Here is a 14010-nt window from a genome sequence, read left to right on the forward strand (position 1 = left end):
GTGGCACCGCCCCTTTTATGACTAAGCAAATTTCTATGTTTCGGGAGCCACAACTCGAAGAAAAATTATCGGATCTTAATAAAATTGGGTATACAGATTTTCCCTATAGCAGGAAATATGTCCAGGAAAAATGGACGGGATCGGTTAAAGACTACGGCAACTTAGATATAAAACAAGTTTAAAAATTTGGAAAATAAAACGAGTTTCTAGGAATGCGAAAACGAAGCTTTTAATAGGTATCTAAGCTATCCATGTGGGAAAAATTAATTTTTTTCGTCATTGGAAAAAAGTCCAAGAGGCAATTATATGTTTTTAATAAATAGAAAATCAAAAAATTAAAAACTCTTAACGGAAATTATATATCTTTAACCCCATTTTTTTTTTTTTTTTTTGAAATCTGAAAAATATATATGACCTTATTAAATATTTAATAAAAAATAAAAAAAATATTTTTAAAAGAGATAAAATATTTTTTTACCCTCGTTCAAAAATTTTTTTTTCTTTAAGAAATTTTTCTGGCCACCGTGGTTTGATGGTAGCTTTCTCCGCCTATTACACCGAAGATTCTGGGTTGACGCCCCGGGCACAGCAACATCAAAATTTTAGAATAAGTTTTTTCAATTAGAAGAACATTTTCTAAGCGTGGTAGCCCCTCGGCAGTGTTTGGCAAGTACTCCGATTGTATTTTTGCCATGAAAAGCTTCTCAGTGAAAACTCATCTGCCTTGCAGATGCCATTCGGTGTCAGCATAAGACTAGTAGGTCCCGCCAATTTGTAGAAAAAATTAAAAAAGGAGCACGACGCAAATTGGAAGAAAAGCTCGGCCTAAAATCTCTTCGGAGGTTATCGCGCCTTCTTATTGCTAAGAAGATGCAGATCTTATGAGATTTATAGCAGTTGCTTTTCGGGTAAAGCTGTCAGCTTGCTTATTTTAAACCTTTCTTAAATCAAGAAATATTAATTTAAAGTCAACTGTTTCAGGGCCAAAAATTTTATACTGGATGTCTTCGAGAATGGGTCTCCTTGCGAAACAAGAATATGGTTTCGGTTTGAGCTTTCAACTTCGGAAATATTTTAAGAGACTTTATCGAATTCTTTCCCAAAATTTATTTTACAAGTATCGCCCCTGAGAAGCTGAACGAGTGGCTACTGCGCTCTCAGTAGCACTGAGGAAAGATCTGAAAATTTCCTTTGGTAACTTATTTTGTTTTGCTCATAGAAGTGGAGAATAGTATAGATACAAAATGAAGAGACATATTTCACATTTCTGCGCAACAACTTCATAATTGTAGATAAAGTTATGCACTTAGCAGTCTATATAACATTTAAGTGCATATGTATATACATGTAAAACAACACAGCTGATATGTATTAATAGCTTTCAGATGATTAAATTTTTCCTTTCGTTTCTTTAATTGACATTTGCATGCGCTTTTATATCTCAAGTGACTTTTAAAGATATAGCTTAGATTTGTAAGAAATCGTATTTTCCTTATGATTAACACACATTTGTTTCCATTTTTTGTTCAAACTCATGCCACTGTCGCCGGTTGCGTTATTGTGCACTCTCGAGCGTTGCACTGCGGCGAGACACTTATTTTTAACAGCATGCAGCACATGAACTCCTACATAAAAATTGTATAAACGTACCCTGCAAAAAATCGTGCGTTTAATCCCTAAGGGGAGCGGTCTGCGATGATCTCTTTGGGGTAAAATTAATCGCCTCTTGCCCCTTTTGTGTATATTTGGCATCGGTCAGTTTGAAATTTATGTAGCCAATTAAAAAATAATAATAATAAAAAACACACAGCAACGAAATTTATAAAATAGAAAGATTAAATGTGATTGAATAGAATTATTTAAGAAAAATACGGAGCTCTATACCGAACCTAAAATATTAAGACCATATGTTCCACTATCGTAATATTTGTTTTTGTTTTTTATTATTGTACAAAAACCAATACGAAAAAAAAATTTTGAATATGGTATTAAATTTTAAAAAATTGTAAAATCTGTAAGAATTCCCGTACGAGTAGAAAGAGCACTTGTCCGACAGTACCCATAGGCGAGCAAAGAGAATCTGTGCGACAGAACCCGCAGGGGTACAAAGGGGATGCGTCGAACAGTACTCGTAAGGGTATAATGGAGAGTAGAAAAAGGAACTGTCCGACAATACCCGTAGGGATACAAGGAGAGCGTGTCGAGCAGCACCCAAAGGTACAAAGAAGAAGTGTCGAACATTACTTAAAGAATCTGTCCGACAGTACCCGCAGGCATATAAAGGGGACCAGTCGGACACTACCCGTTCAGCCATAAACAGGTACAATTAGTCTCTCCATAGGACATGCAAAGGGATCACCCCAACCCATATAAAGAGATCAGAACTGGCTATAGTCGCATATTCCTTTGGGACTCATCCCGGATTCATCCTAGACTAATCGCATTTTTTGCAGGGTAGTTACGCAATACACATATATATGTTAACATAGAAATATGAAAATAACATGAACATACATACATACAAACGTCTAATCGAACACAAACCCACATATTTTTTTTAATAAATACGCACGGATGTTTGCTTAGCCCTATGTAAATATATTTTGCCTACCGACATTTTTACATACAAATATGAATATACCAAAATAAAATATGCATTTATTAGGGTGGCACTGCAATTGAAGTGTAGAAATATCAAAATATTCTTAGATTTCATTTATTTATTTGTTTATATTTATAACGGACTCACAATGATGGTGGGGTGACATAAGGTCAATTGGCCATTATGTAAAATGGCCATAAGGCCAACTAACCTTTAGGCCGTTGATCTTATGTCAGCCCTCACACAAGGATACCTATAGGTTCTTCTAAACCCACCGTATTTCTCCGCAGTAATCAATTAAGTATGATTATCACAGCTTCCCCAAGTTCTCCTTCAGATGTCACCCTCATCCATTTCCAATCCATCGGAAACGTAAGTATAAAAGTTGTATCCCGGGAGTACCACATAGTGTTTTGAGAAACGTTGAATACCACATCCCTTTTGAAACATTTACCAAACTACGCCTAAAAGTATACTACCATAACGAATATAATCTTCTGCATTTAGAGTTATAGATTTGGTAATTTCAAATAAATCGCCGCAGTCTTTGTAGAATACAGTTCCAAAAGAAGCATTCACTGCCGGCTACCAAAGGTAAATACCCATTTTGTTTAAGCAATTCAACCGTCACGTCGGCGCCGCCATTGGAACGGCCCGTCGGTCTACCGTTGCTACTGAAGTCAATCGCAATGATTTTCAACTGTTGTACCTTACTTGCTGTATTGGAACTGTCGCCCGAGTCCTACCCTTGGCCGGCTTCAGCTGTTGTAGTTCTTTGACGAGGTTTACTGCAGCACAACTGCTATCGACAATCAATACTTCCAATTAATGCAAAATCAATCTCCGATATCAAGACCGGATTCGTATCGATGCCGAAAATTTTCAGAAGATAGAGCCACCATTAAATTTATAAAACCATATGAAGGGAGACTCTTTCTTGGTACCATAAATTGACGCTGGTTATTGCAAAGCAGAAATGTCTGTTTTCTCTAGCTAGGCACCCGATGAAATTGCAAAGATGGTCAAGCGCCAATTAGTAATCGTAATCAAAACCGAACCCACCTGTAGCTCTATAAATAATGGGATGAATAGGGTGCTTTGGGATATACTTACCCAACCATCTGTTGTCGTGTGGACCTCTAAAGAAAAAACGGATTTGATCTTCTTCACTGTGAGGTTTACGGTCCCGAATTGGACTGAACCTAAGGTAGCAGGGGTAACTCAGAAGGAGACACATGGTACAATAAATGTGTATAGAACTAATTTTAGACATGCGGTCGATGTGGTGCAGTGGTAGTGTGCTGGTCTAACTAACTAAAGGTCCAGAACCCAAAATACGGGAAAACTTACATTTAAATAGTGAAGAAATGTTTCTTAAATTGCGTCGCCCATCGACATTTATGCCTGCAAGCATCGCATTTACAGCGATTGAGAAACCTAATCTTTATTTTGAAGTCCTACGTTATCCGTATAACGGTAGCTTCAAAAGACATCCCTACAGCAGAGCTGTTTGGCATTTAACCTATCCCAACTGAATATCTGGTAACAGAGAACATTGCGATAAGAAATGCAAAGAAACTTAATGTCTCAAAGCAGCTTGTTTCAGCGCCTACGCTTCAATTCCTAAAACTAAAATAAAGGTGAAAATTTGGCTTAAGGATACTGAACGGATGAAGGATAAGAGGCTCAAAACCCTCAAGTCTCTCGCTGGCAGCATTTAGAGTAAATCTATTTGGCTAGCCGCTCGGATGCTAGGCGTCTACAATATTTTCGCCGAGCTTAAAAGAAACACACTGGAGGAAGCTGCAAGCCTGTCAAAACACCGCGCTCAGAGCTGCCACGGGATATCTTCTTATGTCACCATAACATCATCAACACAGTGAAGGGGGATATTCTCCATAAAGGAGAAAGACGAAATGCTGAACCAACATTTTTTTTTAAATACTCAGACATCTTATTGAAGTCATCCCCGTAAACAGTTTGACGCAAACCTGCGCATCAGAGCCTGATGAGCATAAATAGGCACTTAACCTCATCCGCGATGAGTGCGCAAGGTCCTATGCCGATAAATTTCCGACGTACCCTGTTCTCCAAGTCCAATACCCGAAGCTTGCATTTTAGGAAAGAAGATATTCCAGGGAGCGCGTCAAAATGCTACAAAAAAATGTTAAACTCTTACTTATCTAGAATCAACCCCTGACATACGCAATGTACACATGTCCCGAATGTAATGTATCTTCATAAAAGCTGCAAAAGTAAAGCAGTGTCTTTCAAGCTGACGTAGTGATCAAGGCATTCGAAATACTATAGGAAACAGTATGAAATGTAGTTGCGACAACTCTTACACTTAAGATGACAATCTTTCACAGCAGAGTATCACGCAGTGTGTAAGAGTCCACGGAATTGAAGGTAATGAAAAAGCGGGTGAGGTAGCAAAGAAAAGTGCAACTCTTGATAGTTATACGGTTAACGTTTCAATCAGATTGGACGAGATAAAAGACGAGCAAGAAAACTCATGAATAACCAAGCACGAAATGCATGTCATGGAATGTAGTATTACGTCATCGCACCAGCAAAGTTACTGTTATCACTAAAACAAGGAGGACTGCAGGGTCAATATGGGCGTCGTGATAGCAGATGTGGAAAGTGCGGGATGCAAAGAAAAAATGATTGATCACATTGTGCATAAGTGCCTTACGCTCGCAAGATTACTACTGCGGCTATTTAGAGTAAGAGTGTGAGTTATTTCCTAACATAAATCCTACTTCCTGGATATATTCAGTGTATCTGAGGCCCTTAGGGATCCGCCAGCTCAGCCTGTTAATTATGTGCCCACCACGAAACCACCCCTGTTTCGATAAATCAAAGAACACTCTAATGCCTGCTCGTACCATTTATGTACATATTTCATGGAGGAAAATGCTCACATATCCATCGGCGATCGCATCGAAGCGATGTTGAATAGATCGTTTGAAACGTCGTCGTCGTCCAGTTGCTGGGGTGCAACATGTGTGAGCGGACTCATATGCCCCACTGTACTAACACAGGAAATCAGAAAAATTGCAAAAACAACAAAACAAACAACAACAACTGCAATCATCAAAACAGCAACATCCGCCAGTGCAAAAGAAATTATGTAGCGCAAAAATTATAGCAACCGAGCTCTACACATAAAAACATAGAAAATGCACGATTATGCTACAGACGAAGGAGATGAAATGCATCGATGGCAGTCAGCATCCGCTTTAAAGGAAAATATATATATAATGTAAGAATGTTATATATATAATGTAAGAATGTATATATATAATGTAAGAATGTTGCGGGTATGATAAAAACGACTAGGCTGAAACTAACCACTTAGAGACTAATTGCAAACTAGTATGTGAATGGAAGATATAATGCGAGTGTTAAAAATTATACCGCCTTTGGTGTGGACCTGGAATCTAATTCTTTTTTCGATTCCATAAAAGCTCAATTATAAGGGGGTAAATTAGTTTCCGTTGAATTAGGTTGAGTGGTAGCTATGCACCTCGGAAGGATGAGCTCACTTAGACTACATGAAGGTCTTACTTACTTACTTAATTGGCGCTTAACCGTCTAAACGGTTATGGCCGTCCAACAAGGCGCGCCAGTCGCTCCTTCGCTCCGCCAACCGGCGCCAATTGGTCACACCAAGGGAGTTTAAATCGTTTTCCACCTGGTCCTTCCAACGTAGTGGGGGCCGCTCTCTACCTCTGCTTCGATAGGCGAGTTCCGATAGAAACACTTTCTTGGCCGGAGCATCATCTTTCATTCGCATAACATGGCCTAGCCAGCGCAGCCGCTGCGTTTTAATTCGCTGGACTATGTTGATGTCTGCGTATAGCTCGTACAGCTCATCATTAAATCTTCTTCGGTACTCGCCATCGCCAACGCGTAGAGGTCCATAAATCTTTCGAAGAACTTTTCTCTCGAACACTCCCAAAGCCGCTTCATCTGCTGTTGTCATGGTCCATGCTTCTACCCCATATAGCAGGACGGGTACGATAAGTGACTTGTAGGACATGAAGGTCCTTTGCTATATAATTTCTTGAAGACTCGATGTGGGCTAAGATTATCTTTAAAAACTACTTACATGGACCTTGAATTAATCTTCCAGAGATTCAGAAATAGCTGGGCGGTCAATTATTAATTGACTTTACGGTATGACCTTATCATTCAGGGATTTAAGAGGTTGATAAGCGGAACACAAAGCTTTAAAGTGCAACGAATTTTGGGAAATTCCGCTTATTTGCAACCTTCAAAATGGTCTTTATTAGACTACTTTCGCAATAGCACTTCTACTTCTCAACAGATAGCGTGCTTAAATCAAACTGATTCCTGATTCTCAGCTTTACCTCCTTTTATACTCTGTGATCTCCCCGTTCGCATACTTCTAGGCGTTTCTTGGATTTAACTTAGTTACCAGCTATAAAATTACCAGCTATAACTAAAGATGCACGTTATAGCTTCTCATATGCGCGTGTATATGTGAGTGATACTTGCACAAATGATTGCCTACTTTTGTGAGCATCTCAGGTAAGATATATGCATGTGTTTGTGCGTTTCTATCCGCTGATTGATTCTTTTATGTAGATACAAGTGACTGCTTGCTTTATTGTTGTTGTGGCTTTATTTACTTAGTATCAGATTAGTGATGCGAGTATCACTTAGTGTGATTAATATTCGTCACAATAGCTTCACAGTGTCCGCCATCCGATTTTCAACCTCACCTACCCGAGGAGAATTCTGCTGCGAATATCAATATATAAAACTTATATTTAGTAGGTGAGGATCTCGCAAATTTAAGTTATTCATGGAAGTACAGGGTGGGGTGGAATGTCCTAGAATGTGTCAATGTGGTCATGTTAAATCGTTATCGAAATGGTTGCACTGGCGTCTTAATGGTGCTTGTTATCGAAACGTACGGGATCTATATCCGGAAAAGAACCGGAAAAGGATGACCCTATTATCATCCATGCAGCTGTAGCAGACAGGATTATCCGGTATGTTAAGGTGTACAGCATGGACTGCCATTGAACATCGACCCCTCAAACCCCTTATCTCTTTTGAAAAAAAAATATTTTTTGGTTTTTGGGGAGTGTTTTGGTCGAAAAATTTACCCTTTAGCCATTTTTTTTTCGCAGGCTCGAAAATTATTGGTTTGGGTATTCGTAGTGGAACTTTTTTTCCTGAGCCCAAATCCCATCGAAAAATCGATGGCGCGATATCGGTTAATAAAACGACCCAGTCTAATACACATCCTGAGAGTACCATCACGGTTCTCCATAAGATGTAATATCCGCCCAGCTTTTACTACGAAGTTGATTCTAGGCACACATCTAGAGCAGATGACCATAAGACGATGGCGGTACTCCAAACTCGTGCAGTATAATACATCTGCCTGACAGTTGCCGAGGATAATATCTTGACGCGGAACGAAAATAATCTTAATTTTTGAACAGACCACCTTTAATCGCACCACAGTTGAGGTCAGGGCTTTAATAGCCGCAGGACTCCCCCAGTAGAAGCACTTGGTACTGACAAAAATCCCTCCAAACAACAACCAATCCGTAAATATATTAACCAGTCCATTTACTCCCCCAAAGGCTTGGGGAGTGTCTTTGTCGATAAAAAAAACAACAACAACAGGGCTACTTACGTCTGTTGAAAGCTCTAACGTCGTCGAGTGATTCCGACTTGCGCTTCCCGCTTAAATTTTCTTAGGGCAGGAATGTTGAAAGAAGTCGTTGCATGCCGACCTAGAGTTTTCAACCAGAGCGTTTATCCTAATTTCGAACAAGTCCGGAATCACGAAAGGCGACTCAGGCTACACCTTAGGGTAACTAAAAGATTTATTACCAGGACGTACTTCATTCACAGAGACATGAATATCTGGTCACCCAGAGAAGGAGGGCTCGTTAAGAAACACAAGAATATTGAAGTTCAGAAGCTCCTCGCGGGTCATCCCACACAAAAAATTGAATTTAAATTTGTCCCATATTCACTGTGGGTAAATGTATGCCTGCATGTATGTATGAATGTATGTATGTATGTTTGCCCTAGCTCCTTCACCATTTCTGACAGCGGATGCGGCAAAGTAGAATAAAATGTTGTTGCTGCTCCCAATTTTCTCTACTTGCCACTCACTATTACGGCAATGAAAGGGAAATAAAGGTGATGTGAGCGCAACGACAACAACAACAACAACAACAGCAACAACATCCGCAATTGGCAACGTCAGCATAAACATCAACATAATCAACACCAACATCAGCATTAGCGGCAATAGCAATTTAAACAGCAACAACAAAAACAACTGCAATAACGCTAACGTCAGCATCTTTGTTGTTGTAATTGTAGTTGAGTGCGCATGAACTATCGCAGATCGTGCAGCTGTTGGTGTTGACTTGACTGTATCTTCAGTGATAATTTCATTTATTTTAAGTTTTGCTTATTTTTATGAAATGAGAGATTTACAAAAAACACAAAAACACAAAAAAAAACTTTACACAAACAAATAAATTAATGGCAGATATATGTATGTTGGGAGATGTGTGTATGTGTGTGTGTGCGCACCGATGTTTTGATATGATGCAGGTTTATATTCAGTTTAAATCTTTTTGGAATCGATTTCCCTTTGCTCTGTTCATATTGGTCTCCTTTTCAACACCCTTTACCACTGGTGAATGCCCATGACGTTGCCGTCTATGGTCGCCGATTAGCCCACCTGCTTACGTTAGGTTTGAGGTTAGATCGAAATGATGGCATAGAATCTACCAAAAAATGTTTGTAAATCAAAACTTTTATCCCTTAATAAAAGCAAAATTTCAAGAAGACAAAACTACCAGATTTAGCAGGCCCATTTAATAATGTTCTTCCGCAAGTAATCGCTTTCGTTTTAATGAGCCCACAAACTCGGCACTAGCCTAATGGAGTTCATCTGCACACCCAAAGGATCAGCGGGGAGATAGGTGAAAATACTGTCCCAAGCTGGTAAATAGATACACCCACTAGCAGGAGGCTAAGGAGCTAAGAATGCTCCCGCGGTAGGCATACTTCTCGTAAGAGGTGACTAGGGGCCAACTAAAACGTATCCCCAAACGTTTGCGGCATGTTTTCCTGATAAAAACAGCAACAACAACAACGTGGTGTTTTCTCTCCGCTTTTTTGCGTTGCGACTCCTTACCGATGGAACCACGAACGAAATTTGTGCTACTATGCAGGGAAAATTTGTTCACTAAAATTACATACAGTTCAGGATTTCATCGACATATCCCCCTGTCCTGAGATAAGGGCTTTTATAAATCTTATAAGGAGTTTACAAGGCGCCAACAGCTGTCCAGGGGCATACCTGGTTAGATCAAGTTTCAGCCTTGTGCTCTAAACTTAGGAGGTTTAATGTGGTCATATTAATCGTTCACGATATGGTCGGGCTAGTGCCTCAATAGTGCTTGTTACTGGAACCTACCGGATTCACCAAAGAACCATCAGCATTAATAAAACTCCCCAACACCTTCGGGGAGTGTCTTTATCGTTAATACAACAACAACAACAATACCCCCGCTCCAATGTTAGAGCTGTGCACGGTTTTTGATTTGACACTGCTCGGGCGCCATTTGTGATGTAGGTATTTGGAAAGGCTGTGAAAGCGCTCAGCCAATCCAGAGACTTACATTATTTACTAATGAATAGACGTTATTTGTATGGTGTTTTTTGGACTAAACCCATATACACACACCATGGCGGAGAGTTGTAACTTGCCGAGTGATGTGAAGGCAGAAATAAACGGAGGATAACCAAGCCGCTGGTTGAAGGTGACGGGTAAGGGGAATGGTCGTCCGCATTCGGACGTCGATGCAAACTGGAAAATACCTTATTACCAACCTAAAATTATGAAAAACAAGTACTTTCCCCTTAACCTCTAAAAGCGATTAGACCTGAAGTTTAAGTATTTCCAATAAATCATCAAGTTAATTCCGGTGTATATTTTTCATGCAATAGCCCTATAAGGCTTATGCCTACGCAACTATAGCTAAGTGTTAGAAATGATGTTGGAATTAACTAAATTCCTGTAGAACATTCCTTCTTATCAATTAAATATAAAAAAAACCACAACAATTAGAATTGAACTGCTAAATTGAATTTTAATGTAAACTAGTAACAAAGTATTTTTCTATTATGACCTTTGAAATTATTTTTTTTTTTTTTGCCGATAGTGTCACTTGAAGTATTTTGTTTACCAAATACTTACAACATTAGCTGTATTCTTTTGTTACGAAGTTGCTAAAAATTGCACAGTAGATTTTTGATATACACGAAATTTACAGTCCTACGCGCGTGTAACGAAGAAAATTTAAAGGCGAAGCGGATGAGTATTGGCTACACAAGGCAAGGCGTCCGTGAAGTTCGGTCGGGCAACTACCTCTTTCTTTCTTTCATCTTTCTTCTCATAAAAACGTTAGAGTACTTGCTTGATTTGCCTCCAATTAGATTAGTCGTAAAGATTTTGCTATGGTAACTAATCCTTTAATACGGTTGTAGAAAACTCGGACGAAATTTAGAATCTTGATATCGATTTTGAAGTAACTTGCCGTTGAACTAGACTCTTGGAACATAGTTAGAATCCCTTGACTATGTGCTAACATGACAGGAGGGGAAAAAATACCGCGATTTGCAATATATTTGGAATATATTTGATCTCAACCTCTATACAATTTTTCCAACTATATTTTAGGAAGAGGGCAAATTTTTTAGAGATAAAGACATATGTAGATGATCTATAGATCTACAGTAGATCTCAAAAACAACGCAAATCAATGGTGAGAGGAAATAATCTGCAAGGACGAATTATACGCTGCTTTTGGACCGTTTCAATAAGGATGGCATCTAAAAAAAAAATTATCGCGTTTTTATCACCTGATATCGTGACCGGAAAATTGATTTAGACATAAAAGCATATATTTACCGTCGTATGTCATACCTCGAATGCGAATGCTACCATGTTAAAAAAAAAAACAAAACAAATACAAAAACATCGTACCGACATCTGCATTAGGTGCCAGAGTAAGCAAAAAAAGTCAAAAAAATCAATACACATAAATAAATAAAACCACATTCTCGCTTACTGTCGTGTCCTTCGGAGCGGAAGTCGTTTGTGGTTGCACGCACATTCATATTGTAATATTTTTATACTTCAAACGATAAATTTTCAATAAATATATTGACGCATTGGTAGTTATCCCTCCATCTTTTTAACTTCCTTTATTCGTACATTTCCTTTTCTGTTCGATCCAACACTGATTTGATCGCGGTAGTTTTGTTCCTCCCTTTGTTAGATTGTTGTTTATATTTGATTGGTAGGCATACAATTTTGTGTTATTTGTATGCAACAGGTGTATTGATGATGCAATTTTTCTTAGTAAATATCCGGTAGAGCGCTTCCTTTAGCGTCTATGTTTGCGTCTTTGGGGTTCTTTTTAGCGTCCCGTTTGCGCATAGTAACTACGGCAAGTTAGTGTGGTGACTATGCAGGCCTAACTAGTGTGAGGCCGATGGTATATGGGGGAGGCAGAGGTCTCTGATGGAGTATTCTTTCCTAAAAATGTAGACGCGGGTTGTAAAATAGCCCATAGACTGTTTGGCGATATTACTAAATGCGTCAGTAACACCATCCCAGGGATGGAGAATAGGAGCAGGTAGTATGGCGCTTTTCCAGGGAAGAATGGAACCGAGTAACCAGTTCTCTATATGCGGCCTATATGATCACAGTAAGGGACTTCCAAAGGCAGTATATGCGTGATGTTTCCATGGTTTTAGGCTCACAGAGTTGCTGAAAAGCAATCAGCAAAAACCTTCAAGATGTTATTGTTATCTCCGCTACGTGTAGTTTGGGAAGGGGCAAAGTTCGAAATCAGAGAAGAATATTCCTCTTCCACCCAAGGACTCCGGACAGTTTCTGTTCTGTAACTGACCGTCTGCAATTGCTAATTGTACCAAGGGCTCCTGAAAGTCGATCAGCATCCAGTCTGTCAACTGTAATGTCGAGCACTTGTTAGAGAGGGTAGAGGATGTGAGTATTTTGAAGTCGGACTGGAAAGTTGCTGAGAAGGTAACAGCTTTATTCAACGACTGACCAGTCTTGTGCTCTACTCAAAGTAGGCGATACATTTTCGATAACAAATTGATAACTTTTTGATAATATATCGATAATTATTGACTAAAATGAAAATATTCGATAACTTTATGATATTAAACCCAAAATTTTCGATAGCAAACCGATAACTTCTTTATAACATATAGACATTTTTTAATAAATAATAGACAGCTTTCGAAAACAATTCAATAACTTTTCGATAGCAATGCGATAACTCTACAATAAAAAATCGATAGCTTACAGAAAGCCTTTGTTATCGATAGCAAGTTTATAACACTTCGATAACCAATCGGATATAGCCCTGTTACAGGAGCTGGTAAGTGCAGGCATAAAAATGGGTGAGATGAAGACAGCAGTTCATAATTTGTTTGTACACTTTGAACCAGGTAGGTCAAGATCTTTCCAGTCAGACCTATTTTCTCTACTGTGGAGCCATGGCTCTATTTCTGTCCAACTTAACGTCTAGTCTTGAATTTCTAACTTAATTTTATATTTTTGATAATACCGTCCTCGTTATGTTACAGAGGGTTTCATAAAATCATCTGTGCATTACAACACAAATATCGTTCGTGTTAGCAGTCACTTCATGAGCCTCCGCCTTCCTGAGTCGTAGGAATTGCTTCACTTTAGCTAGTGTGACATAGACAGTGCTAGTTAGAAGGGAAGGTTGGTGAGGAGGTTTTCTGTCAGAACGTCAAGTGGAAACTGTGGCGATTAAGGATACACTGGACGGAATTGAATACAGTGATACTGTGGCCAAAAGAATTAACATATCCTCGGATGTTATTAGATGAAATCATCGTATAACTTCATACTTGACTTTTAAGCTTTTTCCAGAACAAATGTAAATTTGTCCGGTCTTGGCTCAGAAAATATATAAGGCTCGAGATAAGTCTTGGTACGCAGCGGAGAGAAGGCCTCCCTGGCGGAACACGTGGCCAATCTACGAGTATGTAGAATGTTTCCATCAAGCTCCTTAGTAATCCATCTTTTTATATACATACAGTTTATAGATGAATGCTATTAGGCACGTGTCGTTTCGTAGAGTCGTTATAGTCATAGTGATAGCTTCCGCAAATTTTTCTAAGTATTACTATATAATTTTATTCACACAAATTACCTAATTAAATACAAATATAGGCATAAGTACATATGGTATATATGGCCTAAGTTCATAGCAATTTTAAGTGATTTATATTTGATTAACTTGATTTGAATAAAACTCAAAATA

The sequence above is a fragment of the Eurosta solidaginis genome, chromosome 5, assembly GCF_040869045.1.
Source record: "Eurosta solidaginis isolate ZX-2024a chromosome 5, ASM4086904v1, whole genome shotgun sequence".
NCBI classification, from domain to species: Eukaryota; Metazoa; Arthropoda; class Insecta; order Diptera; family Tephritidae; genus Eurosta; species Eurosta solidaginis.